The sequence below is a fragment of the Bos javanicus genome, chromosome 5 (genome assembly GCF_032452875.1).
Source record: "Bos javanicus breed banteng chromosome 5, ARS-OSU_banteng_1.0, whole genome shotgun sequence".
Taxonomy (NCBI): domain Eukaryota; kingdom Metazoa; phylum Chordata; class Mammalia; order Artiodactyla; family Bovidae; genus Bos; species Bos javanicus.
This window is the reverse complement of record NC_083872.1, coordinates 74,372,416-74,382,685: the sequence shown is the minus strand read 5'-3', so window position 1 is coordinate 74,382,685 and position 10,270 is coordinate 74,372,416.

The following is a 10,270-nucleotide window of genomic DNA, read 5'->3' as shown; positions in this document are numbered from 1 at the left end:
TCACTTCCACTGTATAATCGTAAGGGATTTGATTTAGGTCATACATGAATGGTCCAGTGGTTTCCACTACTTTCTTCAATTTAAGTCTGAATTTGGCAATAAGGAGTTCATGATCTGAGCCACAGTCAGCTCCCAGTCTTGTTTTTGCTGACTGTATAAAGTTTCTACATCTTTGGCTGCAAAGAGTATAATCAACCTGATTTCATATTGACCATTTGGTGATGTTCATGTGTAGAGTTTTCTTTTGTGTTGTTGGAAGAGGGTGTTTGCTATGACGGTGTTTGGTGTTTGAGGGTGTTTGGTGCCTGCCAAGTGCGTTCTCTTGGCAGAACTCTATTAGCCTTTGCCCTGCTTCATTCCGTACTCCAAGGCCAAATTTGTCTGTTACTCCAGGTGTTTCTTGACTTCCTACTTTTGCATTCCAGTCCCCTATAATGAAAAGGACAACTTTTTTGGGTGCTAGTTCTAGAAGCTCTTGTAAGGGCTTCAACTTCTTCAGCATTACTGGTAGGGACACAGAGTTGGTTTACTGTGGTATTGAATGGTTTGCCTTGGAAATGAACAATCATTATGTCGTTTTTGAGATTGCATCCAAGTACTGCATTTCAGATTGTTAACTATGATGGCTACTCTATCATAGTCTATGATTATTGACTATGACTGCATTTCTTTTGTTGACTATGATGGCTACTCCATTTCTCCTAAGGGATTCTTGCCCACAGTAGTAGATATAATGGTCATCTGAGTTAAATTCACCCATTCCAGTCCATTTTAGTTCACTGATTCCTAAAAGGTTGACGTTCACTCTTGTCATCTCCTGTTTCACCGCTTCCAGTTTGCCTTGACTCATGGACCTAACACTCCAGGTTCCTATGCAATATTGCTCTTAACAGCATCAGACTTTACTTCCATCACCAGTCACATCCACAACTGGGTGTTGTTTTTGCTTTGGCACCATCCCTTCATTCTTTCTGGAGTTATTTCTCCACTGATCTCCAGTAGCATATGAGAATTCATCTTTCAGTGTCCTACCTTTTTGCCTTTTCATACTGTTCATGGGGTTCCCAAGGCAAGAATACCGAAGTGGTTTGCCATTCCCTTCTCCAGTGGACCACTTTTTGTCAGAATTCTCCACCATGATCTGTCCGTCTTGGGTGGCCCTACACGGCATGGCTCGTAGTTTCATTGAGTTAGACAAGGCTGTGGTCCATGTCATCAGATAGGTTAGTTTTCTGTGATTGTGGTTTTCATTCTGTCTGCCCTCTGATGGAGAAGGATAAGAGGCTTATGGAAGCTTCCTGATGGGAGAGTCTGACTGAGGGGTAAACTGGGTCCTGTTCTGATGGGCGGAGCCATGCTCAGTAAATCTTTAATCCAATTTTCTGTTGATGGGCGGGGCTGTGTTCTCTCCCTGTTATTTGACCTGAGGCAAAACTATGGTGGAGGTAATGAAGATAATGGCGACCTGCTTCACAAGGTCCCATGCATACACTGCTACACTCTGTGCCCCCAACCCTGCAGCAGGCCATCACCAACTCACACCTCTGCCAGAGACTCCTGGACACTCACAGGCAAGTCTGAGTCAGTCTCCTGTGGGGGTCACTGCTCCTTTCTCCTGGGTCCCAGTGCACACAGGTTCTGTTTGCACCCTCCTAGAGTCTGTTTCCCAATCCTGTGTGAGTTCTGGTGGCTCTGTGGTGGGGTTAACCTCCTCCCAGAGGGCTTATGCCATACCCAAGTCTGCTGCACCCAGAGCCCCGGCCCTGCGGCAGCCACTGCTGACCCATACCTCCGCGGGAGACACGCAAACACAGCTCTGTCTCAGCCTCTGTGGGGTCTCTGGGTCCTGGCACGCACAAGGTTTGTTTGAGTCCTCCGAGCGTGTCTGGTGGGTATGGGGTTTGATTCTAAACACGATTTCACCCCTCTGACTGTCTTTCTGGGGCTTCTCCTTTGCCCTTGGATGTGGCGTATCTTCTCAAAGTCGCTCCAGTGCTGATTAGTGACCCCACAAAGACAGGTCCAAGTCCTAACCTCCCAGTACCTGTGAATGTGAACTTACTTGGAAAAGAGTCTTTGAAAATGTAATTGTTGTTGTTGTTCAGTCACTACATAGTGTCTGACTCTTTTTGACCCCATGGCTGCAGCACACCTGGCTCCCCTGTCCTTCACTATCTCCCAGAGTTTGCCCAAATCATACCCATTGAGTCAATGATGCTATCTAACCATCTCATCCTCTGCCAATGTAATTAAGACTCTCAAGATGAGGTCAAGCCGGATTTAGGGTGGGCCCTACATCTGACGACAGAGTCCCTAAAAGAGACCCAAGAGTGACTTGTCTGGTGATCCAGTGGTTAAGACTCCATGTTTCCAATGCAAGGGGCATGGGTGCAATCCCTGATCAGGGAACTAAGATCCCATATTCCATGAGGCATGGCCAAGAACATAGAAAACTAAAACAAAATAAAATGCTAAAAAGAGCTGTTTCTTTAAAAAGAGAGAGAGACCAAACAGAAGTCAGACACACAGCGGGAGAGCTGTGTGAAGACGGAGGCAGAGACTGGAGTGACGCAGCTGCAAACCAAGGATTGCCGGTGACTGCCCAAAGCTGGGAGTGGGGATCGAACAGACCATCCCTCCGAACCTCCAGTAGGAACCAGCCCTGCCAACACCTTGATTTTGAACCTGTGACTTCCAGAACTATGAGAGAATAACTTTCTGTTGTTTTAAGCCACCAGATTGCTTCTACTTATTACAGGAGCCCTAGAAAACTAATACGGCATCTCCAAGATTATTGATAAGGCCAGGACATCTCCCAGGGGTCAAAAGAATAAGTAAGAGACCTGAACTTGGTCCCCACCCTGAGAAGCTCACAGTTGAGTCGAGAAACCAGAAAACCTGCACTGAGTTACTACGTTTCAAGTGCCATCTATTTTTTGTTTAATGCGTAGTTATTTATTTAATGCCAGTCCTCTATATATTTTGAAGATTTATTTTTTGCTGCACTGGGGTCTCCATTGTGCACACGGGCTTTTCTCTTGCTCCTCCAAGCGGGAGCTATTCCCTAGTTGCGGTGCTCGGGCTTCTCATTGCAATGGCTTCTCTTGTTGCAAAGCACAGGCTCTTGGGTGCACAGGCTTCTGCAGTTGTGGCTCACAGGCTTAGTTGCTCCATGGCATGGGGGCTCTTCCCAGACCAGGGATCAAATCCACGTCCCCTGTGTTGGCAGGAGGACTCTTAACCACTAGACCATCAGGGAAGGACCCTCTTTACTTAAAAAAAAATTTTTTTTTGGTCACACTACGCAGCTTGTGGGATCTTAGTTCCCAGATCAGGGATTGAACCTGGGCCCTTGGAAGTAAAAGCATGGAGTCTTAAATACTGGACCACCAGGGAATTCCCTGAAATGCCATCTTGATGACCCTTTTGTACATAGAATGCAAGCTGCCCAGACTGGTGGGTTCTCCCAGCCAGGGAGAGTGGTGGGTGGAAATTCAAAGCACGGAGAAGGATTGGCCCCCAGCACCCACAGGGTGCAGAGCAGGGCAGCTGGGATGTCAGTCCTGGCAAGGTCACCCCCAGGGAGCTCAAAGAACCACAGGGCCAGCACTGGGCCAGCATCCTTTCTAGGGCATGCAGTGGCTCTGCAAAGGGGCCTCTAGGTGCAAGGGTCTAAGCTCAGTGGGTGACTGTCTGCCAGGGCAGAAGAAGGATGTGGAGCGCAAAGCCTAGCCCAGGCCAAAGGGCTTTGCATACTCCAAAGGAGGGGATTAGGGAACCAGAAACTAAGACAGTCATCAACCAAGCTGACCTGTGAGTTTCAGCAGGTTGGTTGGATTCTCACTTTATCCACCTGAAAACAGACACAGCTGTCCCTGCCTTACAAGAGGTTTATGAAATGAAATGGGCTAATATTCACAGTGATTAATGGAATATTTGGCCGAAGTTTGATTATTCAGGGCATTGCTGTCCTCAGAGCCAGTTGCTTGAATTACAGATGAGTTTCAAAGAAGTCAGTGTTTTTCCCAAATATGTACTCAGTGTCTTCAACCACAGACCATGGGAGTCAGGGCTGCAAAAGCGGGATTTGGAGGCGAACAAGCCTGGGTTTGAATCCTAGCTTAGCCTTTTCCTGGGATGGTTGCCCTGGAAAAAATTACTTATCTTCTCTGAACTTTCCTGACCTCATCTATAAATGGGAGATCGTATTGGCACCAGGGTGAGAGCTTCACTGTTTGGCAAATAGTAGGTATTTGGTGGTATTTCTAAATCACACATGAATTCAAATAAAAGCAACTGTGTGAGGTGGTGAGCGCTGACAGTTAAATGTGAGAGGAACAGGCCATAGGTAGCAGAGGCCAGGAGAAGGAGTGATGTCTAACTGAACAAAAAAAGCATGGTCCTACCTCAGGGCAACTGAGGTTCTAATTGCTGTTGGAGCGCTTTTTCTCAATATTTATCCCTGGTTCTTTTCTTTACCTCTTTTTTTTTTTTCTTTACCCCTTTAGATGGTTACCAAATACATTTAAATTAAAATTTTACTTACATTTTGAAATGAAATTTTAAAATGTATCCCCTTCTCCCACCCAACACTCTTTATGACTCTTCTCTGCTTTTGCTTTTCCCCCATAGCATTTATTATCACTGAACATGCTATTTTAATGATTTGCTTATTTTATTTATAAATCTTTCTACCTGCACCCCACACCTCCTACCGGGTAAACTCCACTTGTAGGATTTTCGTCCTTTCTTTTAACTTTTTCTGAAATTGTGGTAGAAGTCACATAACATAACACATACTATTCAAGCATATTTAACTGTACAGTTCAGTGGCACTAAGTACATTCACATTGTTGTGAAACTCTCACCATCATCCATTTCCCAAATTTTTCACCTTCCTAAACTGAAACGCGTCCCCATTAAACACTAACTCACTGTCTCCCATCCCCCGACACCACCCTCTCCCCGCCTGCTGCTGTATTTCCACCTCCTAGAGGTGTACCTTGCACACAGTGGGGTGATGGCTACTTTTGGTTATTAACTTGACAGGGCCCCAGGGTGCCCAGATATTTGGCTAGACATTATTTCTGGGCCTGTGGGGGTGTTTCCAGATGAGGTTAACCCTGGAATTCATAGACTGGGTAAAGCAAATTGCCCTCTGCAACGTGGCTCTTATCCTCTATGTTGAGGCCTGAATAGAACAAAGAGGTGGAGGAAGGCAGAGTGTGCTGTCTGCCTGACCGCTGGAGCTGGGACTTTGGTTTTGCCACTGGATTGAGACCTACATCATCAGCTCTCCTGGTTTTCAGTCCTCGATCTCTGAATGGACACTCACCAGTGGTTCTTCTGGGTCTGCAGCTCACCAGCTGTAGATCATGGACCTCACAGCCCCTAATTGCATGAGCTAGTGCCTTCTAATAAGTTTTTTCAAATCTATCTATTTCCTAATGGTTCTGTCTCTCTGGAGAACCCTGGCTAGTATAGTAAGCATTCAGTAACTAGCTGTTTTTCTGGATTTTCTCTCTTCTTTTTCTTTAGAGGAATCATGTGATTTATTTATTTATTTGGCTGTGCTGGGTCTTCGTTGCAGCACGCAGGCTTTCTCTAGCTGTGGCAAGTTCCTCCCAAGCTGTGGTGCCCGGTTTCTCATTGTGGTGGCTTCTCTCGTTGGTGAGCACAGGCTCTAGAGCGTGGGCTCAGTAGTTGTGACACAGGCTCAGCTGCCCTGCGGCATGTGGAACCTGCCCGGAGCCGGGATCAGGCCATATCCCTTGCACTGGCAGCAGATTCTTACCCATTAGACCACCAGGGAAGCCCAGTAACTAATTATTGAATGAACAAATGATCAAATACATGTAACTGGGAGGCCCAGGATACAACTGACTCCAGGCATAGTTGAACCCAGTAGATGAGAAAAATTCCCCTGGGCACCACCTCACTGTACCTCATGGTTCTCTTGTCTGCTTGATTTTGCCTTTCAGTCCAGGGGCCACTTGCTGCCCTAGGTTCACATCCTCCTTACTTGGTGAGCCCTGGTCCAGGAAGATCCCACATGTCTCAGGGCAACTAAGCCCATGTACCACAACTACGGAACCTGAGGGCCCCAGAGCCTGTGCTCAGCAACGAGGGAAGCCACTGCGATGAGAAGCCCGCGCACCACAACTAGAGTAGCCCCTGCTCTCTGCAACTAGAGAAAGCCCACGGGTAGCAGCAAAGACCCAGTGCAGCCAAAACGAAAACTTTTTAAACTTTTTAATTAAAAAAAAGTTGTGGCACTGCTCTGCCTCTGCTCATCTTCTTGCCTGTAGCTCTCCTCTTCTTCAGAAACCAAGATAATTCTCTATATCCTTGAAGTGCTACAGTACCTGATAAGGAAGACGGACGCCACAAATATTATGGCACAAATGAATGAATGAATCAATAAATGGATAACATCTTCCCTTGGAGATATAATAAGGGCATATTTAGCATTCTGTGGCTTTCCTGATAGCTCAGTGGGTAAAGAATCCACCTGTAATGCAGAAGACCCTGGTTCAATTCCTGGGTAGGGAAGACCCACTGGAGAAGGGATAGGCTACCCACTCCAGTATTTTTGGGCTTCACTGGTGGCTCAGCTGATAAGGAATTTGCTTGCAGTGCGGGTTCCTGGGTTCAATCCCTGGGTTGGGAAGATGTCCTGGAGAAGGGAAAGACTACCCACTCCAGTATTCTTGGGCTTCCCTGGTGGCTCAGCTGGTAAAGAATTTGCCTGCAATGTGGGATACTGGGCTCAATCCCTGGGTTGGGAAGATGCCCTGGAGAAGGGAAAGGCTACCCACTCCAGTATTCTGGCCTAGAGAATTCCATGGACTGTATAGGACATGACTGAGCGACTGTCACTTTCACTTAGCATTCTGCTGGCAAGAACAGGATGGGGGCCTGGAGGGAGGTATCTATATGATGCTGGGGCTCTGCAAGAAGGCCTTCCTTGAGGAAGTGACATGCTGAGAAGGGTGGGCTTTGAACAGGTGGGGGCAGAGGGGAGTAAGGAGTTTTTCTTAGAGGTTAGATGACAAGCCGGTGCTTGCCTTTGTTGAAATAACATCTCTTGGTGGGGAGGTAAGAAGGGTTGAATTCCACTAGTAACCATTAAGACAGATCACAAGGGAAAATGATACCCATTTTGATACAAGGGCAAGTGGAGGGAAAGTTCTAGAACACAGGACATGTTCCCAAGGCGCTCAGTGAAGTCAAAAGTGGAAAGGATCCTAGGCCTTGGGGAAGAGGTCCTAAGTGTTTCCATTCCCACAAGTGGCATGCTTTACAGTTTACAAAGCATTTTCCCATTCAGGATCTACCTATTCCTGGGTGGCAGGCATTTCTTTATTCAACAAATATTTATCAAGAGCCTTCTGTGGTGGTCCTGAGGGCTAAATGACCTCTTTATATAAAGGATTTGGAGCCACACTGGGCCCTGGAAGGCCAGCAGTGCATGCTTGTAGTGTGGGACTGGGGGGAGGGAGATGTGGTACAGCTGTTTTTATCAGCCTGAACTTGGCCTTGCATCAGACAATAGAAATTCAAAACATGTTCTCATGGACCCCCTAGTCCATCCGGGAGAGGGACCTTAATTCACTAATTATATAATACAGTCAAGAGTCTGTTCATTTCAACTCAGATGTCTGAGAAAACAGGGGTTTATTACTATTAATAGGTGCCATAGACCACACGCATATGGAGAGTTTACTCAAGTGTGTGCCAGGCATAGTTTTAGGTATTTCACCTAGTTTAAATTTCACCCTGTGAGGCAGGCACTGTTATGATTGCCATTTAGTAGATGAAGAAACTGGGGCACAGAGAGGTTAAGTAACTTGCCTGAAGTCACACAGCAAGCAAACAATGAAGGTAGAATTCAAAATCAGCAGTCTGGCTCCAGAATCCATATCCTTGATCCTGTAGTACGTTGCCTCTTGCCTGTAAGCACCCCTCCCTGCTGTGTGTGTGTGTATTGGGGGCAACTTAGATGATTCAATTAATGGGATCTCAATCTTTCCTCATGCTTGTATCTCTGGTTACATGCACACACATGCACCCCTAACCACCACGCACTTTCTCCTCTTTAAGATGATACCCAGATACATGAGAGAGAGGAGATGGGAGACATGCCCTTGGAGATGACTGGCTGAATAATGCATTATTTTAAAATTTTAACCATTATCCAGTTCACAATTGCAATTGTGAATAATACTACCTAGGTCAAGCAAAAGAGTCTAGAACCTGGTTTTACTGGTGAGGAAGGCTCCATGAAGAAGGGGTTGGCAAGGTGAAGGGAAGACCACTCCATGCCAAGGTGGTCCGAGAGAGGATAATCAGGGAGTCGGGCCAAACTGCACCCCCTTCTCCTGCACTCAAGGTCAGAAACCCAGAGGTGCTACCCAGCAGTCCCAGTGGCTCCTGGACAGCTCAGAGCACCTGCTCCAGCTCTGAGCTCCCCCAACCCAAAGACTCCCCAGAGAAGCAAACTTTGGCTGCCACATGAACCGACATGACTGTTGGCCTTGGCGTCTCTCCTCTGAGCCATCATGACTAATTTTAACTGACCCTGCTGATTCATCCGAGATGGCTGGGAACCTCCTCCTCCACCCTACCCCCACCTCACCCCACCCCAAGCCACAACCGCAGGGCCTGCTGAAGAGCTGCCAAAATTCTTCAAGTTCAAAGTCATTCCTGAGCCGCTCCAAGCCCACATTCCAGCCTCATCCACGACCAATCCCCTTCACGAAACTTCTGACCCTGCTAAACTTGTCTTCTCGGGGTTTCCTGAAGATTCCATATGCATTCCTGCTTCCCTAGCCCTCTCTGACCATCTTTCAGCTCCTTATTCAGATGCCCCCTTTTTAAGAATGCCTCTCTCATCATCAGAAAGGATGCTAGCCCTTCTCTGGCCATGCCATGTGGCTTGTGGGATCTTAGTTCCCACCTAGGGTTTGAACCTGGGCCCCGGTGGTGAAGGTGCCGAGTCTTAACCACTGGATTGCCAGGGAAGTCCCTTCCCGCTTCCCAAGATTTTATCAGTGGTGATAAAACTCATCTGGAGGATGATGATCCAAACAGCCCTAATAAATCTGAAACATCTACTCTGTGAACTATTAAGACGATTTATAGGAATGTTTCATTCCCAGCTCCTCTTCCTCATCTTCCCACTAGATTATAAAAACATTTTATTATCTCAGGCCATGACTGGCAGACACAATGCTGTGTGTCTACCTAGCCAGCCTCTCTTCCTCCCGGACACACAAATTTCATTCCCATGGCGTGGCTGTGACCTGGCTGATGGAGTATGGCCAGAAATGGTGGGCCTCAGTTTCAGGCATGGCCTGTAAAACCTCTCACACACACTCCTGTGGTCTGCCTGCTGGATCTATTCAGTTCAGTTTGGTCGCTCAGTTGTGTCCAACTCTTTGAGACTCCATGGACTGTGTAGCACACCAGGCTTCCCTTTCCATCATCAACTCCCAGAGTTTACCCAAACTCATGTCTATTGAGTCAGTGATGCCATTCAACCATCTCATCCTCTGTCGTCCCCTTCTGCCTTCAATCTTTCCCAGCAACAGGGTCTTTTCAAATGAGTCAGTTCTTCGCATCAGGTGGCCAAAGTATTGGGGTTTCAGCTTCAGCATCAGTCCTTCCAATGAATATTCAGGGTTGATTTCCTTTGCAATCAACTGGTTTGATCTCCTTGCAGTCCAAGGGACTCTTAGGCTTTTCTAATACCACAGTTCGACAGCATCAATTCTTTAGCCCTCAGCCTTCTTTATGGTCCAACTCTCATTTCCATACATGCCTACCGGAAAAACCATAGCTTTGACTAGATGGACCTTTGTTGGCAAAGTAATGTCTCTGCTTTTTAATATGCTGTCTAGGTTGGTCGTAGCTTTTCTTCCAAGGAGCAAGCGCCTTTTAATTTCATGGCTGTAGTCACCATCTGCAGTGATTTTGGAGTCCAAGAAAATAAAGTCTGTCACTGTTTCCACTGTTAACCCATCTATTTGCCTGCTGGATAGGGAGGAATCTGAGGTTTCTGAAGTCCTGGGGGGGCAGAGCCTGGGTCCCCAGATCACTTTGTAAAGCAAAGTCCTCTCTCCAACTTGCACTGGCAAGTGAGGTAAATGAGAACCACACCCATGGAGCCACTGTGAAGACCTAACAAGCCACTGAGATTTGGGGGATGTTTGTTAAAGTGGCTAGTGCTGTAATACATGAACGCCTCCATATTTGTGGTTCAGCCCTC